This window comes from Gadus morhua, chromosome 15 (assembly GCF_902167405.1).
Source record: "Gadus morhua chromosome 15, gadMor3.0, whole genome shotgun sequence".
NCBI classification, from domain to species: Eukaryota; Metazoa; Chordata; class Actinopteri; order Gadiformes; family Gadidae; genus Gadus; species Gadus morhua.
The window spans coordinates 22976152-22998651 of NC_044062.1; the positions used below are offsets into that span (position 1 = coordinate 22976152).

General features: G+C 41.1%; 1 pseudogene; it reads left to right on the forward strand.

Annotated features, from left to right (window-relative positions):
- Nucleotides 1–6593: 6593 nt before the first annotated feature.
- LOC115560383 (uncharacterized) overlaps nucleotides 6594–22500 on the forward strand; it is a 75586-nt pseudogene continuing 59679 nt past the window's right edge.

The window sequence follows — 22500 nt, forward strand, 5'->3', positions numbered from 1 at the left end:
TCCCCTCCTCTGTCACTACTCCTGCCCTTTTTCTCCTACCAGTCATCTTTGGAGCAAAGCATTTTTGTCTGTGCTATGTGTGTATTTGTGTTTTAATAGCCTCAGAACTTTAATTAGACCAATGTAAAATGGGAATTAATCTTAATTTGAGGATCAATAATCACAATAATTGAATGCGCTTGTTTCCTTAATTGAATATACATATATATATATAACGATAATGCCTTTGTGAGTAAGTGGGGATACTTGTGTGTCATTACATATGCAGAAATTTTTATGTGTATTCAAAGACGTGTATGTTTGAGTGTGTGTGCGTGTGTGCGTGCGTGTGTGCGTGTGTGTCAACAGATGACAGAGAACATAGCGCTGTTTACTGTTCTTCTCTCGACGATCCCCCTAATGGGGGCACTGTGTGAACATATCTACACACGTTTACACACACAAAAACACACTTACACGCACACACACACACACACACACACACACACACACACACACACACACACACACACACACACACACACACACACACACACACACACACACACAGTAATTGATCCTTGAAGAGATCCTTTCCGCCTATCAGACATTCTTCTTCTCCCCAGTGAGGGAGGCATTTGTTGGGCTAGTCCCTCCACCCACTCCCCATGCTCCTGGGGAGGCCCCTTACTCACTTAGCACCTCTCAGGCCTGGGTCAACTTCTCAGTTCCACCATATAGGTTTGGGCGAGTAGGAAACTGGAGCCTTTTCCCACTAAATAATGGGGCTTTGATGGGACTGCAGAGAGGACTGACACCCTTGCTACAGCTAGAGACCGGCCACTCTCACCTTTCACAAGGGGAATTCCACCAACCTTCACGGATATTCAGAGAGAGGTTTGTTGTTGGGATTATTCTGATGTGTAACCTTTTACCGCCCAAATTCAAAGCCACGAAACAAGCATGGACAAGGAATGACTGTCGTGCAGCGTTGTCGGATTTGGATCAGCGGTCTGCAGCAGCCACAGTAAACTTGCAGTTGGTCCATAAACCAGAATTATGCAACAGATTGCCTCTTAATTCATCCCATTTGTTTGACACAATATTCGGTTAGCAATAAAAAAAAAGGTACAAACATTCAAAGATCAATCCCTCCAAGCTCATCTCTGTGTCCCATGGTCTGTGCATTTCAACCACTGTTCCCCTCTACAGTGTATTGTGTTCAACAGTGTTCAATATACCGCCCAAATTCACAGTGTATTGAACACTGTTCTTTTCTGGCAGATGAAGCCTGTAGTGTTTTCCAGGGTATTGTTCTCTGTTTGAAGGCCCTTGCGTGTGAGTGTGTGCCTGTTTGTGTTTTAACCTTCCTGTAAAATGATGTTGAGACATGAAAGTCCTGGCAGACACTTGGTTGAACTTTCCATGACTCCTTTGTCACTTATGGAGAAGAGACACACACACACACATGCACGAATTGTGTGCATAGGCTGTGTGCGCACACACACACCCCTACACCAATTTAAGATTGGATGTGCTGAACATTTAGGTCACGTGGGCACACAGCTCATGACAATATATGAAGATAGATACCCTGAAGAGAGCCCTTATGCTTTTGTAATTGTATTTAGTTGCATTCAAGTGTCATGTTTGCACATGTTTTTACCTGGACCAGTTGAAGTCCACGCGCCCTGAGACTTACTGCTGTTGACACATATAATCTCTCCTGGTTTAGAGCACTTCATCATGCTAAACCCACTGGTTCCTCACATGTTTTTAGAAGCCTTCACATACGCACACGTATACGCACACACACACATGCGTGTGCACACACACATGCACACACACACACGCACGCACGCTCACACACACACACACACACACACACACACACACACACACACACACACACACACACACACACACACACACACACACACACACACACACATCAGAGTCTTGACATGCGAACACAAAGTAGTAAGCGTCAGAATAACCTATTGACAGTTCACACACATGCATGCGCATGCACTTATGCTCTTATGCACTACACAAACACTTTAACTGGCTGGCTGGACAGCTCCCACAGTCCTAAAGGGGAAATAGCAGGTTTTGAGTGACATGATCGGTATGCATAAAATGCTCTTTCAAAATTGGCTTCTCTCCATAGTCCTATAAGACAGGTCACAGAATGTATATATGTGAGAGTTTGCTTGGGTGTGAATGTCTGTCTGTGTGTGTGTGTGTGTGTGTGTGTGTGTGTGTGTGTGTGTGTGTGTGTGTGTGTGTGTGTGTGTGTGTGTGTGTGTGTGTGTGTGTGTGTGTGTGTGTGTGTGTTTGTATGTGTGTGCTTGCTGTAAAGTTTATTTCCAGCGTGACATGCTGATGTGTTCTCCGGGGTCTGCTGTTCTCTGTTGACATATGGTCGAGTGACTAGTACTCTGACTGGGGAGAGGGACAGACAGATAGGGGAATTAACCGAGTTTTCAGTTGTGGGGGAATGTTACACCAGAGGGTGTTCATTTTACATTTCATTATCAGAACTTCAAAATGTAGTAATTGTATTAAATAAAAATAAATAATAATGGGCCATTCCCTCTAAAATATCTTATGGTATCTAAGTTAAATTAAGATGCTCTGTATTATGGATTGAATATTTAAGTAATGGAAGAGTAATATTCATAATGATGATGCTTCGGATGAGAAATATATTGTATGACTTGATAGTAACCATCAACTTAATGTTATTCAAGCTTTGGGGGGCCGCTGAAAGACCATATAAATCTACAGTGGAAGGCAGGCAATCGACGATGCAGGAGAAGTCATCCCAGCAGTCAGGAAATGCTTGATTATTCTGAGACACTTTCACATGACCTTTCTGTCACATACCCAGCATATTACCTGTGACCCTTAAACCTGGCCTTGAGGGCCAAAGACACACCTGTTACTAAAGGGAGGGAAATTAAGGTAAAAAAGAGAGGCAGAATGAGAATGAGAGAGAGAGAGAGAGAGAGAGAGAGAGAGAGAGAGAGAGAGAGAGAGAGAGAGAGAGAGAGAGAGAGAGAGAGAGAGAGAGAGAGAGAGACAGAGAGAGAGAGATAGAGAGAGAGAGAGAGAGAGAGAGAGAGAGAGACAGAGAGAGAGAGAGAGAGAGAGAGAGAGAGAGAGAGAGAGAGAGAGAGAGACAGAGAGAGAGAGAGACAGAGAGAGAGAGAGAGAGGGATAGAGGGAAGCCTTGAGTCATGAAGGCTGCACCTGCATCCTCTTTACTATGCCCTTAAGACGTCTGTCTGTCTGAACCTCAGGCGGTCTGTCCGTCTGCCTTTCTCTCTTTTGGTTTGATATATTAATTATTGACGCTCATTCAGACCACAAAACATTGAGGCCTTCTAAATGTATGGAATTACACATGAAACAGATGGTCTTGTATCAACACAGAGCCAGTGTTGACTCTTAGGCCGTGTTGTGGTTTTGACAAGAGGAAGGGCTGTAAATGGGTCAGAGCGTGGAGGAGCGGGGACCGCCAATTCGGAGACACTGAAAAGGGTGAGAAACTGGAATACTGGAGCCCAAATGGGAAGTGTATGTTTCTGTGCCTCCGAGCTGTTGTGTTAGTGAGCGTGTGTGTGTGTGTGTGTGTGTGTGTGTGTGTGTGTGTGTGTGTGTGTGTGTGTGTGTGTGTGTGAGTGTGTGTGTGTGTGTGTGTGTGTGTGTGTGTGTGTGTGTGTGTGTGTGTGTGTGTGTGTGTGTGTGTGTGTGTGTGTGTGCGTGTGTGTGTGTGAGAGTGTGTGTTAGTGAGTGTGTGTATGTGTGTCCGTGTGTGTGTGTGTGTGCCGATGGCGGAGCATTAGTAACTGGATACTAGTGCAGTAGAAAGCTGGAATCGTGTACCTCCTTATCTTGAGGGCAAGTGAGTCTGTGTGTCATTTTTCCCATACATACCTGATCATGCCGATAACATCCACCTGTGTTTGTGTGTGTATGTGTGTGTGTGTGTGTGTGTGTGTGTGTGTGTGTGTGTGTGTGTGTGTGTGTGCGTGTGTGTGTGTGTGACGTGTGTGTGTGTGACGTGTGTGCTTTCTGCAAAATCCCCTAAATGTCGTAGTTCTTGTTTTTATGCCGATTTCTTTAATATATATACATTTCCAATATATAATAATTTCCTTTTAGTGATGGGTCAAACAATGAAAAGTCAGACTTAATCATGCAGTAAGGCATGTCGATGAGATTTAATTTGATCTAAATATAATCGATGCACATAATGATCTTTAATCTGCAAAATAGCGTCAATGTATGCATTGCATTGCTTCCCCTTATTTCTAATATCTAGAATTTATCAGGCAATTTGACTGGGTCAGGTGAGGTTCAAATCAAGTGTTTGTGCATGAATAACATGGCATAAATTGAAATTAAATTAAAGATTCAGTGTAAACCATCAATAACAATTAATAACAGTATCCACAGATACACTGTGAATACCTAATAAAGATTTTCAACAAAATAAAAAGTAATTTAAGTGTCAGAATGGGCAGACGGCTTCAATGGGACCCACTGTAGAATATGACGGTTTGAAACTAAAACTGTGTGAAGATAAATGGTTGAAAATTGATTTAGTTACGTCTTAAACAGTTGAAGTACCAGTTAATGGGAGGACGGCTGTGCCGTCCTCCCATTAACTCCCATGTTAAAAAAGATATAATATTTTGAAAGTAGAATATCTTAAAAAGTATGAAATATTACAAAAATCTGAAAAGAAGCGCGCGATTCCAAGCTATTCTGAATATTTTAAAATTTGAATGGAGTCTCTAGGTGAAAAATTGAGGAAGGAGATAGGTCCCAAAGTTTGTAGAGAATAATAAAGAAAGAAAGAAAGAAAGAAAGAAAGAAAGAAAGAAAGAAAGAAAGAAAGAAAGAAAGAAAGAAAGAAAGAAAGAATAAAACTTATGAAGAACAATAGTTCAGTGCTGCATGCAGCACTCACCTAATAATAAGGTGACCAATGAGGCAAGGACACTTGGGAGTGAGCAAGAGACCTGGGATCCCTTTTATGGGAGAGAGAGTCTCAAGAACAAGTACGATTATACATTCTGGGCCTCTAGAGGACAGGACACTACAGGACGTAACAAAAAAAAGCCTTAGAAAATACTCTGACTCGTGACCTCTCACCCAGCGGCCTACTTCTGAGATTTTGAGCTGAGATTCATCCCAGATCCAGCACACATATCTGAGAATCAGACCATCATCTCCTAAAAAAAGTTATGAGCGAAATGCACAGGAACTTTTTTATATCTTATAAGGGGCATGGCACAGACCCCATTTATACGGATAACTTGTCCACAAACAAGTGGTCTTTACACACCTTAAGGCACAAGCTTACATCTCCATCCCACCGGAATTGGGGAAACTACTCTATTTACTCTGAGGTTGGAAGTCACACCCCTTTTGGTGCCCTTTCAAGATTTGAAGAGATACCAAAATTCATACTAACGTTGCCCTGGGCCCCAGGAATGACATGTCTAAGATAAGTATTTCTGGTGCTTGCAGAAAAAAAGTCGGCCAAGGTGGGAGGTTTTTCTGACAGGTCCTCTTTGAAGAGTTGCCCATGAGACGCAGTCAATCAAAATGTGGTGTGAAAGGTGGTCTTGGAGATAGGAAGATCCTACTGGCGTACTTTGTCACGATTATCTTGATAAACAAAATTTATATATAAAAATATATTTATGATATAAGCAAACATGAACTTCCATTTTGCCCCACAGAAACAAGTCATCCTAGTCTGTCCAAAAGAAGAAGAATTAATGTCTTCCTGGGTCTTTGGGAAATAAGAGTTTTTATTGAAAGATCATCCAACAGCGGTATTAATGTGTCATGATTATCTAGTCGAACAAAATGTATATATGTCGGCCTATGAGAAGAATAAAAGAAGAATAAATGTCATCCCTGGGTCACTTGAATTTTAAGTTACATAAAATTGCACTGAACCCAACAGCTCAGTAGTCAGGTCCTACCAGACTCTCCTAGTTCATGAAGGGAAATCAAAATTGAGCGGAAGTACTTAGGCGGGCGGAGCCAGGCTAACAGCTCAGATGACTTAACAGCAAAAGTACGTTGATTCTAACAACATGAAAGCTGAGTGGATTCAGGGATAGCAGCGTCCATATGAACCACCACGGCAACGATAGAAGACGTTGCCTAATCAAACATAGCAAACATAATATACATTCACTGAATGAAGATTACGACAGAAATCCACATTTAGAACTAGAAATATTAGGATAATGCATTTGAATGCTGAAACTGTCTTAAAATGTTGCATTACTCAAAGTCTTTTTGGAAAGACAGAACTTTGACCTCTGTGACGTATTGGTGTTCATTCAGACAATTGATTGAGGGCTAAAACTTTTACATTGGTCCTTTTGGACAACCTATGCAAACAACATATTCTGTCGTTTAGGTTTGAGAACAGGCTGACAAAATTATTCTAGGAAATATAATCATTGATGATTGTTTTTTCATCTAATTTATTGCCTTCAATGCTGAATATTGTTAACGCTTGAACTATGACAAATACACCTTCTTGTTGACACATTTAAGGGAACAAAGCAAGAAGAACGATGCACAAGCTCCATTGCACAAGGTGTGATGAGCGCTTGTGCCAAGCAGGGGCGATTCTAGGTAGTGTGGGGGCCCTAGGCAGAGGATTGGGGGGGGGGGGTGTATGGAGCGATTGTTGACGGGGGGGGGGGGGGATTTTTTTTTTTTTTTTGGCTCCTCCCGAGGCCCGGGGCCCCCAAACAATTGCGGGGCCCCAGGCAGTTGCCTGGTACGCCTAATGGGATGCGGCGCCTCTGGTGCCAAGTAAAGAGATGGGTGACTGGAGCCAAGAGAGGCGCAGAGGCTGCAACCTGCCATCTGTCTTAATTCATGAGCAGCAATACATGAAAATAATGAATATTACTGTATGTAACAGAAGATAAAAACACAAGTCTGTGTCTTTGTTTGTATGTTTGCTTCTGTTGTTGTGTGAATTTTCTCTAATGACAGAATATGGGGGTAAAAGAAGTCAAATACAATAAAAAAAAAAAATATATATATATATATAAAGTAGGGTTCTTGGGGTCAATCGGATATATATATATTAGAGCTGTCAAGCGATTAAAATATTTAATCGTGATTAATCGCATTAATGTCATAGTTAACTCTAATTAATCGCGATTAATCGCAAATTATTTTTCTATGCTAAATATCCCTTGATTTTTTTGTCCCATAATTCTTCTCATTTTAATTCTCTTATCAACATGGTGAAGTGCATCGGCTTGCCTTGTGCAAATGATTTTTAATGATAACAACATTGGCATATACACTGATCAAAACAGGACGATACAAAAAAAGAGCCTATAGTGCAATTAAACGACTGCTTTGAACAAATGTCATTTGAACATAGCAGTCAGGCTACTGCTTCTTTGTTTTGAGCCAAAGAAAAAAAAAAAAAAAAGTTTTTTTTTTTTTTTTTTATAAAATAATTGCGTTAATCGCGCGATAAAAAATTTAACGCCGTAACGCCGCTCTAATATATATATTAACTAATTAATGTCACGATTTGCTGTCATTAGGCTTCGATTCATCATGCATATTCGCTTTTTTCTTTTTAAGTTTCAAGCATGAAATAATGTATATTTAAAAGTCAAATTATGGAATTCATGTAGAATCAGCACAAATGAAGTATTTAAATTAAATCCTATCGTTTCATCCTGCGTGGGTTCATCCACCTGCCCTTCCGCCTTCATACTAAGTGTGTATTCTTTACACAGATGTTCCTCTGGAGGGTTGATAATAGAAATAAGATGTCTCCGGATGCAATTTGAAGGATTTATCTCTGTCCATTGTCTTCTACTATGCTAATTGGGTGGCAGCTATCCAGTTAGCCAAAGCACAAGTTACCTTCTCACATCTCACAGGTTTCGTTATTCGCGAAGCACCACACTCCTATCATTAAGATCTAACATACAGGCCATACATAGGCCTGTAAATAATGCACAAGATGTGCTTTAGTAGTCCATCTTGGGTACATTGTTCTTCAACAGGGACTCCCATACCCAACTAGCCCCCTTCCCCTGGACCGACCCCTGGACCGGCCCCCGACTCCTGGACCGGCCCCCGTCCCCTGGACCGGCCCCCGTCCCCTGGACCGGCCCCCGACCCCTGGACCGGCCCCCGTCCCCTGGACCGCCACCCGTCCCCTGGACCGGCCCCCGACCCCTGGACCGGCCCCCGTCCCCTGGACCGGCCCCCGACCCCTGGACCGGCCCCCGTCCCCTGGACCGCCACCCGTCCCCTGGACCGGCCCCCGACCCCTGGACCGGCCCCCGTCCCCTGGACCGGCCCCCGTCCCCTGGACCGGCCCCCGTCCCCTGGACCGGCCCCTGTCCCCTGGACTGGCCCCTGTCCCCTGGACTGGCCCCTGTCATTAGGGTTCCTGCTGCTGAATGCATTGTGCTCCATGGAAAGGAATCGCGATATGGGCCATTCCTCTCAGTCTGGAACCTTCCTTAGTAAAAAGACGACGACCAACAGCCTACGTTTCTTTCTGTCGAATAAATGCAATGACATTCTTTTTATTGACAGTTGAAAATCCTAATTTTAATATATAGATTTGACATTAAAATGTGTTTTGACAAGATTTATATTGAGAAATGTGCCTTTTAATTTCATAATTGATATTTTGAACGCTGCTACCCCTGAAAATTAAAACCTTCTAAATACGGGTTAGGATATATGGAAAGAGGCAAATTGATAATTTGATTCACCTCGATGGAAAACGTCCTGAGGTCAAGGAAAGATGTGAAGAAGAATTCACAACTTCCAGAGATAAAACAGATTGACACGTTTATCTCATACTGGACCCCCCAGAACACACAGAAAAGAAGGGGAATAATGTGTGATAATATGTTCCAGTACCACCAAACCACGTGTGCTCATCTATGTTTTCAAAAGCTCCTTACCTGGAATGAGCATTGGGGTTGAATAAACACACACACACACACACACACACACACACACACGCACACACACACACACACACACACACACACACACACACACACACACACACACACACACACAAACACACACACACACACACAAACACACACCCACAGCGTGTTTTCCCACCGAAGACGCCGATGCTGCTCTCTCCACGTGAACCCTGTGTCCTCCAGCGACAGCTCCTCCTCTTATATCGCCCCCCAATGGCTTCATCACACACACACACACACACACACACACACACACACACACACACACACACACACACACACACACACACAAACACACACACACACACACACACACACACACACACACACACACACACACACACACACACACACACACACACACACACACACACACACACACACACACACACAATACCCCTGCCTCCCACCCACCCACTACGGACTGCTTTGCGGGAAAGTTTTCGGTTCTACCCGATCCTTTGGTATCTTCCTCAGATCGTAAAACAATCCATCATCTTTTTTTTGTATGTGTGTTTTATTTTTGTCAGACAGCGTCCAATGCCAGAATATGGCTGGATTTGGCGGAGGAAATAGATACAATGATTATATAGAGAGAGATGAAGGCTGGGTGGGGGAGAGGGACTCTTATCGAATAAGATGAACTCATCTTTAGTTTAATCATTTAGTATTTCAGTAGATTTAGTGATGAAGAAAAGCGGTGGTGGTCCTTATCTTGACCGCTATAAACATCAGCAAATTAGAAGCCAAAAACAATACAAACTAGGATTGCTCGTCATCGCCACCAAAGGTTTTCCCGTCCGCCACGCTCCACCAACTCCTGTGACCGCCCTGTTCAAGTGATTGGCGGGACATGTCATTACTCCTAGACGAAGCTACGCCTCCGACAGGGTGCATCGCTGCTCTTCAGCACAAGGTTTTTTTAACCCCAAACACACACACACACACACACACACACACACACACACACACACACACACACACGCACACACACACGCACACACACACACACACACACACACACACACACACACACACACACACACACACACACACACACACACACACACACACACACACACACAGGTAAAATGCTAATAGATGCTATTTATTTGTGTTTTTTTGCCCCCCCCCTGCAGGCAATGTTGGGCCTATTGTTTAACTGACAACCTATTGTAATTGACACTGCCACGTCATCTATCAAGCTTTCAACACAAAACGATCTGCACTTGTTTATGGGGACGTCCCATATGGGCATCGCAAGTTTCCAGTTGCTGGCACCTTCTGAAGCTGACTTGTGATTGATTGACTAATGTATGCAAATTACCTCTTTCGATTTTGCATTAAAAATTTTGAGCAATCAAAAATCCCTCATCCCACATTTTGTCCATATTCGTCCATAGAGCGTCTGTATCAAATGATGGGTCATTTGGTCTGGTAGTGATATTTGAAGTTTTCTCATAACGTTCACTGTACAGAGAAATCTATCAAGACGTACATCATGGGTCCAAGAGGAAACCTTTTCAGCATGTCAATTAATGCGTGTGTACCAAGTTTCAGAAATGTTATCCCGTCTTTACATTACTGCCAATTACAGCACCCTCTATGGGCGAAATGGTACCAAAAATATTAAGCGCAATCAAGGGATGAGCAATATGCATTACCAATCCGGAATAATAAAAATAATAAAAAGAATCAATACAATAACAAAAGTTATCATAATATGACCATAATTCAAACTATGATCACCAATTGATTTGAGGAGAGATATATTGATTTCAGTAGAGAGATAGCGTGACCAGTCCTATATTTCTATTCAATAGTATTTCTGGATTTGAAAATTCACCATTCAGTAAAACTATATCCATTCAGTAAACCTTCGGACAAGATGTGTTGATAAAGAATGTTCATCTTGTTTACTGCTTTATATCATGTTGCCACAGAGCTTCTCCTTCCCCTTACTTTATCATCTGTCTTCTGTTTCTCCCCCATGATGCTCTGCCTCTCTGCACTCTGACATCCAAACCCCCACTTCCTTGCTCCTCCTTCAGTGTAACCTGACCTTCAATATTTTGGACACAATTTTCTCATGAATTTGGGAGAGCACCTTTTGCACACATTTCCTCCTTTTTGTTTTTCTTTCCTGAAATGTAATGGCTAATATCTAAACAGTGAGATTGAGCTCTGTCCAAAACACAATATGATCAGAGAGCCCATTATATGTGTTTATGCAGAATGCTGTGACTGACACACACCTGCCCACCCAGATAGGACATGTAAGCTGTTTCCTCTTCCTCTACTTCATCTACCATAGTATTATATTACTGGAAAGTACAAAGTACAGTACAAAAATACGTTTGGATCCAGGGTATGGGGTGATACATTGCTTCTTTTACAAAACAAATCATTGTCTAGTGTTTCCTTTTCTGGACACCTAAACCTAAACACATGAATGTCTGTGCTGTGTCCACACTGAAGGATGAACAATACCAGAGTTATTTAATAAAGAAGTCCATGATTCATCTTCCACATTGAATGTCCACCTATAGCATCATTGAAATTTCCTTAGATGTTTCTGCCACGGGCTGACCCGCAGGACTCTACGACTGGATAGGGCTCCGACTAGTGCCTCAAAACAAAATAATGAGCCCTGACCTAGTGGAAGGGTTATAGGGTGATATATAAGGACATTTGGGGCATTTCTCATAGCTCTATGGCTCTGTCTCCCTTAAGCTCTGTAGCTATATGGAGACCCATAGCTATAGAGCTATAGGTAGACAGAGCTCTTGAGCTATAGACACAGATCTAGAGATAGAAACAGAGCTATATAGCTATATGTTGGACACAGAGCTATAGGTAGACACAGAGCTATAGGGAGACACATACAGCTATAGACACAGAGCTATGAAGCTACAGACACAGAGCTATAGGGAGACACAGAGCTATAGATAGACGCAGACGCAGAGCTATAGAGCTAAAGGGAGACACAGGGCTATAAAGCTAAAGAAACAGAGCTATAGGGAGACACAGAATTAAAGGAAGACAGAGCTATAGAGTTATCGACACAGTGCTATAGGGCTATAGACACAGAGCTATAGAGCAATAGACTCAGAGCTATCGAGATAAATGGAGATGCAGAGCTATAGAGCTAAAGGTAGACACAGAGCTATAAAGCTATAGTCACAGAGCTATAGGGAGACACAGAATTAAAGGAAGCAGAGCAGTAGACACAGAGCTGTAGAGTAATCGACACAGATCTATAGAGCTATAGACACAGATCTATAGAGCTATATGGAGACACAGAGATATAGAGCTATAGACAGAGCTATAGAGCTCTGTGTCTTTTTTCATTATATTAGCATGAGGAGACGACCGTCACGCTCACATTTTGCGATGAAATAATTTCCCTGGTTTGAGATCTCAATCATGGGATATTGCCCGATATCCCGACATAGCGAACCAATCAAATTGCGCCATCTTAGGAGGTTCACGTGTAGCGTATACTAAATAGCTATAGAAACAGAGCTATAGAGCCATAGACAGAACTATAGAAATACTGTGATGATCTAACTATTCCGTTTGTTGTCTAGTGTTTGTCCTCCCCATCCGCCAGATGTCCTTTGACTTGTCCAATAAATGCATTCCCCTCCCCGCTGCGTCCTTGTTAATCTTCCCACCTGCACCTCATTCCCTCATAAGTCTTCCCCATGTATACATGTTCACTTATTTTGTTCCCATGTCGGTTTGTTGTGTTTGTCATGTCCCTCGTTCCTTGTTGATCCCAATTTGTCGTGCTTTTCTTTGGCCTGTTCAAAGAGCGGAGGTTTTGAGTTTCCCAATTAAAAGTCCACAGAGCCACAGGAAGGTAGGCTATATGGAGACATAGAGGAAGACAGAGCTATAGAGTTAAGGAAGACACAGAGGTAGATACAGAGCTATAGAGTTAAGGAAGACACAGAGCTATAGAGTTAAGGAAGACACAGAGGTAGACACAGAGCGATAGAGTTAAGGAAGACACAGAGCTATAGAGTTAAGGATGACACAGAGCTATAGAGTTAAGGAAGACACTGAGCTATAGAGTTAAGGAAGACACAGAGCTATAGTGTTAAGGAAGACACAGAGCTATAGAGTTAAGGAAGACACAGAGCTATAGAGTTAAGGAAGACACAGAGCTATAGAGTTAAGGAAGACACAGAGCTATAGAGTTAAGGAAGACACAGAGCTATAGAGTTAAGGAAGACACAGAGCTATAGAGTTAAGGAAGACACAGAGCTATAGAGTTAAGGAAGACACAGAGCTATAGAGTTAAGGAAGACACAGAGCTATAGAGTTAAGGAGGACACAGAGGGTTAAGGAGGACAGAGCTATAGAGTTAAGGAAGACACAGAGCTATAGAGTTAAGGAGGACACAGAGCTATAGAGTTAAGGAAGACACAGAGCTATAGAGTTAAGGAAGACACAGAGCTATAGAGTTAAGGAAGACACAGAGCTATAGAGTTAAGGAAGACACAGAGCTATAGAGTTAAGGAAGACACAGAGCTATAGAGTTAAGGAAGACACTGAGCTATAGAGTTAAGGAGGACACAGAGCTATAGAGTTAAGGAAGACACAGAGCTATAGAGTTAAGGAAGACACAGAGCTATAGAGTTAAGGAAGACACAGAGCTATAGAGTTAAGGAAGACACTGAGCTATAGAGTTAAGGAGGACACAGAGGGTTAAGGAGGACAGAGCTATAGAGTTAAGGAGGACACAGAGGTATAGAGTTAAGGAGGACACAGAGCTATAGCGTTAAGGAGGATACAGTGCTATAGCATTAAGGAGGACACAGAGCTATAGAGTTAAGGAGGATACAGAGCTATAGAGTTAAGGAGGATATAGTGCTATAGCGTTAAGGAGGACACAGAGCTAGACACAGCACTATAGTCCTATAGGGTGACACAGTGTGTGCATGAATATGTGTGAGTGTTTTCTTATGTTTGTGTGTGCATGAATGCTTGTGTGCATCCATGCATGTGAGTGTTTCCTCTTGTGTTTTCTTATGTGTGCGTGTGAGAGGTTTGGTCATTACTAACCAGATGTTGAGGTTATATATCTCCACCATCTCCCGTCTTCTGTAACCTCATCTGATGTCAAGGCCCACTGCAGAGAAAGGCCTGGAACAAGCTGCACCATAACCTCTCCCCCCTCTTCTTCTCCCTCCTTCCCTCGCAACCTCTCTCGCCCTCTCCATGGGCTACCTGATATGGGTGTCTGGTCACCATCGGACATGCCAGACAGAGTCATGAGTCACGCTTTTATTCTGAAGACTGGCCTTATAAACTGACGTTGCTATTGGGTTTCAGAGCAAACAAACTTTAGGCCAGCACAAAATCCATTAGCGACATAGATAAACACACACTGTCATGCATCAAGGCGCATGCCAACACCACACATAAATACAGACACAAACACATGCTTTTCTTTTGCACGAAAAGAGCCTGGCCATGTAAAACGGTGATGGGTGTTTTGTGAGTACAGACCAATAGCAACGTGGGTTTGAGGATTTTGCTCAAGGTATGAAAAGTTGTCGATTTTTGACTTATTGCAAGTGCTTGCTTAACATTTCAGCATTGTAGCCATGCACTTTTCTAACACTAATGTTAATCTTTGAAACAGTGAACTCCAACATGAAGCGGAAATGAGATCCATCACAGAGGATTTCCCAGAACTGCGCGCTTGTTCCTGGTTAGCTTTCCAACTAACAACACGCACACACACACACACACACACACACACACACACACACACACACACACACACACACACACACACACACACACACACACACACACCCAAGCACGCACGCACACAGACACATACAAACTCACACATTCTGTCTTACACAGCAGTGGTGACCTTTCCTGACCTCCATGTACTGAAAGCCTGTCTCAAATAACTTCATATTTAGAAATGACATGATCATTAACAACAATTCACCAACGTATAATAAATATTTGTCCACTTCAGATGTCTTTCATCATTTGATTGTTGTGTCCATTTACCACTTTGATCCAAGGAATGGGGCTTTCAATGAGTCTCAGGTTGCTGGTGTTTAGGTGACCAGGGTGACATTTGCCTGCAGGGGGATTGGAACCCATCCCTGAGAGTCGGGGTAGGCACATCAATGGCTATAGGAACGTGCTGTACATGAAGCGTCTGTGTGCCAGCCAGATTAGAGTAGAACTTGACTGTAGGAGTTGTCAAGTAAGGTTCATTATCAAAGTACAATTTGTATTAGGAGATGGAGACTTCCCTGAAAACTGGACTGTAACTTGATTAATTCTGAACCGATTTTCATGAAAAGTGGCTTGTTATAATCATGAGAAATTTAAAATAACTTCCCAGTGGGTACCTGGTAACGTTAAGTTGTTGTGGTTCTTGTGAACAACAACATACATTCGGCAATATTGTTCATAAAGTAGAGCTGTGCTCTATTCACAGCTCAATATGCTTACAATATGATATGAATATATTCTCCTTTCCAATGAAAGGGCTGCTTGGATCAACTGCACGTTTGTGATCAAATTTGTGCCCTCGATTTTTGAGAGTTAACCCTTTGTGGAGGAGCGGATGAAATGCAACATGAACTGAGTTCAGTTCATCTTCCACCCAGCAGTAATTTGCACATGAAGTTACATGATAGTTCTGTATTGTATCAACCCATACCATTATCCCTTATTCCCCTTCGTTCTAAAACTTATAACATAGCCCGAGCCGTATTGAATGGATGGATTACAATATAACAAATGTAAATGTTAGGGATAAAATAAATAAATAAATTGAAATACAGTTTTGATCAGATCAGATATTTTTAATTGATGTTAAACTTTACTTTGTGTGGGCAGTTTATGTTCTTAATCCTCTATCTGGGCGCCTTAGTGGCAGGCAGGCCTTAGGCATGTGCCTAGAATGTCTATGCGTATGTCACGGATAAGTACGTTCAACATTTGAAAATAAATCACATCAAACTAGTAAAACTGTTCAATACTGTAAATACTTCTATCATCATTACCTCAGTCTAATTTATAATTTTCCCTATGAGGGTATGATATAAAATATACCCTATAATGTAGATATAAACATATTACTTTCACATGAGGGGACAGAAATTACATTTACTCTCATTGAAAACTGCAGTGATGCCAAATTGAGCATTGTTAATTGTTACATCTAACTAATATGAACGACTAAGATGCAGCTTGTATATGTTATGTTGATCCACTTGTTTTAAATGAGAGGGAGTAGCATTCATCTCCTTCGCATTTGATGCAATGAAACAGGGCAATTAGGTACAATTATTTTTATGTTGAAATGCAACTCTAACTATGTATATAGTTACATCATTTTTTAATACTGCAAATTTGTAACTAGAGATTGATCGGATCCAGGAAAAATATGTGTACATTGGTGTGGGCGGAATGGTATTGAACCCACCCCTATAGGGTCAGAATCATCTCAGAAACATAAAACTGTGGCGTTGTCGACTAATCTACGCGTGGGAGCAGAAACTAGTCAGAACTGGTGTCAAATATTTTACAATGAGATACTAATGTTAGATTTAATATTGTGTGGTCTAATCAGACAGGAGAAAGTCTGTATTCATAATTTAGAGGGACACCAAAGGCTGCATCAGCTTTAGTTCTCAGTGATAGAGTAGTTTTTTTTTCCATATAAACACAATGTTTTTTTCTGAACACGTTTCTTGGCAGTCTCAAGTCAATCATATTTTTATGAAAACTAAACTTACGATTCATAAATGGCTAGGGGGTACTTTACCGCAAACCAATCAAAGACTTTCTAGCATCCCCTAGCATCCCCTTAATCCTTCAAATGGGAAGTAACCAAATTGACAACTGAAGCTCAGAAGCTTCGGATACTGCAAGATTTTTATATATCTTTAACCCCCTAACCCTACGGAAGGGGTTTATTTCGTATTCATTCATACTCAAATTCATATTTTCTTTATTAATTATTAATTATTACAGTAATTCTTACTGTAATCATTTATATTAAAATACAGAAGTGTATTAAATACTACTCTATTTTTGATGTATTGTCATTGGTACTCTGAGTGTTTGGTTCCTAATCTAATACATTGTAATGGAAACAAAATAAATATGAATGAAATAAAATAGCCCAATGCAGAACTGACCTACCCATCCCAGTGCTTAGATAGAATTCTGTTTTTTTACAAACAGTATTTCAAAAATGACAGAGCTTTGCTATAAATCCCTGCTCTTAATGCTGCCATAATAAACATGCTCTTAGTTATTTATGATTCAACTTTTTCTGGCCATTTTCTGTTTGCATCCAAGCATGCTATCTGTTTGGGTTTTGCAAATAAGATGCCAGTCAGACATCAAATGAGATAGATATCAATGAGGTGGCAGAAATGACTCCGTGGGATGATGTAGTTTATTTGGACATTCTTCTAAATAAATTAAATTATACATTAAAAGCACATAAAGCAAATAAACAAAATCTTACTCAGTTGGAACAATCTAAGCAAATTACATAATAATTGAATAAAGCAGAAAAACTGAACATTTTAGATAGATTATATGATATATATATATATATATATATATATATATATATATATATATACACATATATATATATATTATATTCCAGCATTTTCCGCTCAAAGGGGGCAACATACTGTATGTTTTCAAAGGGCTCCGTTGATTTCAGTCCCAGCTTGCATATACTGACATTGCATTCCCATCCATTGTCACACACAGTGCTTTGATATCTTGCTCATGCAGTTCCTCTAACACATGCCCCAGTAAAGCCTGAAGTGGCTGGTGTCAATCTTTGCTTGATGGGCTAGGCAATAGGGGCTTTCTACTGGCCTTGCAGTCCATGATCATCACTTGCCTCAACAGCATGTGTTGATCTCCTAGTTGACCCGGGTTGCAGCAAAAAAAAAAATGCAATCCTAATCTCTTGTCCTTGACATCAGTGGAAAACGTCCTGAGGGGAGATGTGAAGTAGATTTCATGAGGACTTTAGCGTTGCTAAAATAATCTGACAACACTTTCACTATGCTACGTCATAATGCGAAAATTGTGTCATGCAAAATGACAGCTAAAGTGAACTGTGATATCCTTATGATCTTCCGTCTGACAGCTATGGCCGAAGCTTTCCTTTGTCCAGCATCTTAAGGGAACCCTTTACAAAAACAAGGCTATCTAAAAATTACTTCTGGAATGTAGCTGAAGCTTGTAGCCAGTGCTTTATGCTAGTAACATAAATATGGCAAGCTACATCTAGATAATGTAGGCTAGCAAGTATATTAGTATATTATACAAACAATGAGGTCATCGTTAAGTTAATATCGCGTTTATCCCTAGTCACTTTAACACATTCACTGACTTACAAATAACCCGGCTAAAGAAAGTTTTTTCTAATACATGTTGACTTAATGTAGAAATGTTCAAAAAATAAAAGGTTTAATATATATATTCATATATATATATATATATATATATATATATATATATATATACACACATTATATATATATATATATATATATATATGTTCGATTTAATTATATTATCTTCAAACTTTCTATTTTATATTTATTAATATAAAAGGTTGTAAATTAAATAGATGCATTTATACTCAATTGACCTGACACCGAGTCAGGCCCGACAATATAATATAAAACAGGAGTGGAGTATATTCAAAACATAAAAAAATACATGCAGATGGTGACAAGCTTAAATTCAGTTGGTTTTCTGGCCTGCCACACAGTCTGATCCGTATTACACACTTTTTATTGTCCCGTTGTGGCTTGGGAAAAGAGATATATAGCGATATATAGAGAAATATACCCCACTCTGCAGCCTCTCGGGATACGACACGCCGTGTTACATGTACCCCGAGCACATCGTTTGACCATGTTTATATTTTTTTACACAAACAACATAAATCCACCATTACATTTTTATATTATGCCATCCTCCCTGTTGTTTTCAAGGGAGTTGTCCGAGCTGATATCAGAGTATAGTTAAGGCTTGAATGTCATTGGCTCATCTGCGTTCTAAGGGTGGAGCTTAGCGAAAGGTCAATTAAAATGGTCATGGTCGGTCTACAGTATATTGTGGGTTGCTCTGAGGTGAATGGTGAGAGTGGACAGAGATTTTGCAGGGAGATAACATGGCCTGCAAAATCGCCACATGGGATCTTTAGACCAAGCCTCACAAAAATCATCAAACATAATTTGTTTTATTTAGTTCCATTTGAGAAATATTGGCCAATAAAGTTGGAGCAGTTAGCCCATTATTCTTATATGACCATTTTGTTATTGTATAAAAAAACATACAACTATTATTAGGTGGATACCAATACCCCACACTACCCATAAACCTAAATTTTGGTACTGCACTCAAGGGCGGCGCTATTTTGAAAGATTATGAAATAGCCTTATTTCTCTTTACCAGATTGACCTGGACTCAAAATTCTTTCATCATATTAATCTCTAAAATCAGATGCATCTTTTTCCAACTGGTCTTCTGCTCTAATTTTTTTTACTTTTCCCTAACTACCATACGGCTATCATTAGGTGGATACCATTAACAGTGCAAATTTTCAGATCTGTACTCTTTTAAGAAAGCCCGAAATTCTCTTGTGAAATGTGTGCTTGGAGTTTTTTTGATGTTGTGTGCTTATCAATAGACATTTTTCCCCTTTTGAATGAGGCTTCATGCACTTCTGGAATGTCAGTGTCTCAGTGGGATAATGCCTTGTACTGGTGATCCTTAGGTTGAGAGTTTGAATCCTGATTAGAGCATTATGAACAAGCTGAACATGGCATTCTGTCATTCCCACTCATTTAACAAACACAACATTGAACAGCACCTGAAATTCATCAGGCAATCAACATTCCGGCTCATTAGTTTCCAAGAATCTGACTGCCAAGACACAGTATGGCATTAAGGGAAACTTCTTCATTTACCATTTTTCCTTCATAATTAACTCACTTAGTGTTCTTGACTACAAATGTTTAATTTCCTCAGAATTTCAAAGATTTTTCAGGTATATTCTTTTAAGAAAGCCCTTAATTCACTTGAGAAATGTGTGCTTGGAGTTTTCTGGATGTTGTGTGCTTCAATCAATAGACATTTTGACCATGTGAATGAGGCTGCAGTTCAGGTTTATATGTGGCTCAATGGGGTAATGCCTTGTACAGGTGATCCTGAGGTTGAGAGTACGAAGCCAGATTAGAGCATTATGAACAAGCTGAACCTGACATTCGGCCATTGCTCTGCAGCTCACCTGAAAGCCGAGGCACAGGATTGCATTTAGTGAAACATCTTTCCTTCATAATTATATGTCACATTTATGTATCTTCCATTAGTGTGTTCTTGATTTTTATTTTTGCTCGGACCATGTTAATCACCGCTTGTGGTTATATTTGTAAATTGCTTCTTCTAAATCAGTTTCCATTGTGTTTATTAATAGGATTGCTTGAAACATTTCAGAATCTTTGAGTACTTCAATATTTTAATGGCGGTAATAATGTGTGGATAATAATTTAAAAGGACGGCATATTTTATTTTAGATTGTTTGCTGAAAAAAAGCTTACTTAATAATACATTTAGATTTAAGATAATCATTAGGAAGCAATACAAATATTTGTAAGGAAATAAAAGTGTACGTAGGAGTGCTGCATACATGACAGTAAAATACAAAGAAATCGCCCTCAGTTATGGAAAGCTGTCCCACAAACCCGCTTTGAATGTTTGGTCTGTCTGTATAGCCAAAGGCCTTTTTCCGAACACTCTATTCTCTCTGACTCTTGACCATTGATGGCCCAATATGGCGACCACGCGGACGCATATCAAATCTAAAAACTGTTATCTACGTTTACATTTCTATGTCTACACCACGCACCAAAAGAAAATGGTCCTGTCAATGCAAAGCATTATGAAAGCTTTCCACTGCCACCAAAATATAACTCTGGTCATCTGTCCCTCTCTCTGTCCCTCTCCTAGTCTCTCTCACTGTCCCTCTCTCTCTTTACGTATCTCTCTTCTAGTCACTCTCTCTGTCTCTCCCCCTTTTTCCTACCAACAGTAGCTGCAATCACTTCAAGTTATCACCTCTTCATAAGCATTCTTACGGACAAATTAGCCTGCATTTCTGATGCATATCCAGTTCCTTGCCACACACATGCCAGCACCCTCAGACGACATACCAACACACAACACACACACACACACACACACACACACACACACACACACACACACACACACACACACACACACACACACACACACACACACACACACACACACACACACACACACACACACACACACACACACACACACACACAGACACTCACCCACACACACTGGAACCCAATATCAACAGCATTTTACAGAGGTTCCCTCAACATCAATTGGTTGGTATTAAAATACCCTCTGTCCAAGAGGCTCGAATGGCTTAAGGCCCCGTCCACACGAAGCCGAAACCGTTACGGTTTCATTCTATCCGGTTTCGGAGTATCTCCGTAAAGACGGAGTCAAGCGAAACCGGGTAGATCTGTGGAAACGCTGTAGTACACATTCCAGGCCCATAAGGGGCGCTGCTTCTGCTACAAAAATAAATAATAAGAAAAGGCGAGCATGCGCATAAAGGGTGAGACTCCGCGGGCTTAACAGTCATTGGCTAGAGGGTCGAGGGGTGGGGCGATGACGTCATGGTTTACGGTTTCAGGCGGTTTCAGGCGTCCACACGAATCCAAAACGAAACCGGGTAGATTTGAAACCACCTCCGAGGGTGGTTTCAGAAGTTTGCGGTTTCGGTCAGCGGATTCGCCGGCTTCGTGTGGACGGAAGGCCGAACCGTACCAGACCTTTGCGGTTTCGCCATGAAATCGGCTTCGTGTGGACGGGGCCTTAAGCCGCGAACACACCAAGCGCGTATCTCGCGTACCATGTACGCGCGTAACGCTCCTAAAATGTTGGTTAGTAGACCACTGAGTCGACGGGTAAGACAGTGTGTGGGTGTTGGACCTGGCCTGCACTCCTCTAATGAGGAAAACATGGAGGCTAGTTCCATACTGATGACCTGTCCAGGGTCTACAGCCCAACATGACGTCATCCCATCCGTCATTGATGATTAAAATCCCATTTCTCCCGAAATTGTCTTTTTTGGGGTTTTCTGTATGAAATATTGAGTCATGACGACAGTATAACTGAGCGAGAAATATTGAGGACACTATAACACTAAGTTGCAAATGCTTTGGTACATTCATGCAAATGATTATGTACAATTCTCTGCTCTTTCATACATTATCAATTGCCTATGTCATGTTGATCAAAATGTATTGTAACGGGTCTCTATTGAATAGTCTCGCCCCCATAGAATTTAGATATTAGTTCATTGCATAATTCTTTACCTGCAAAACGGTTGAAACAGTTGTCA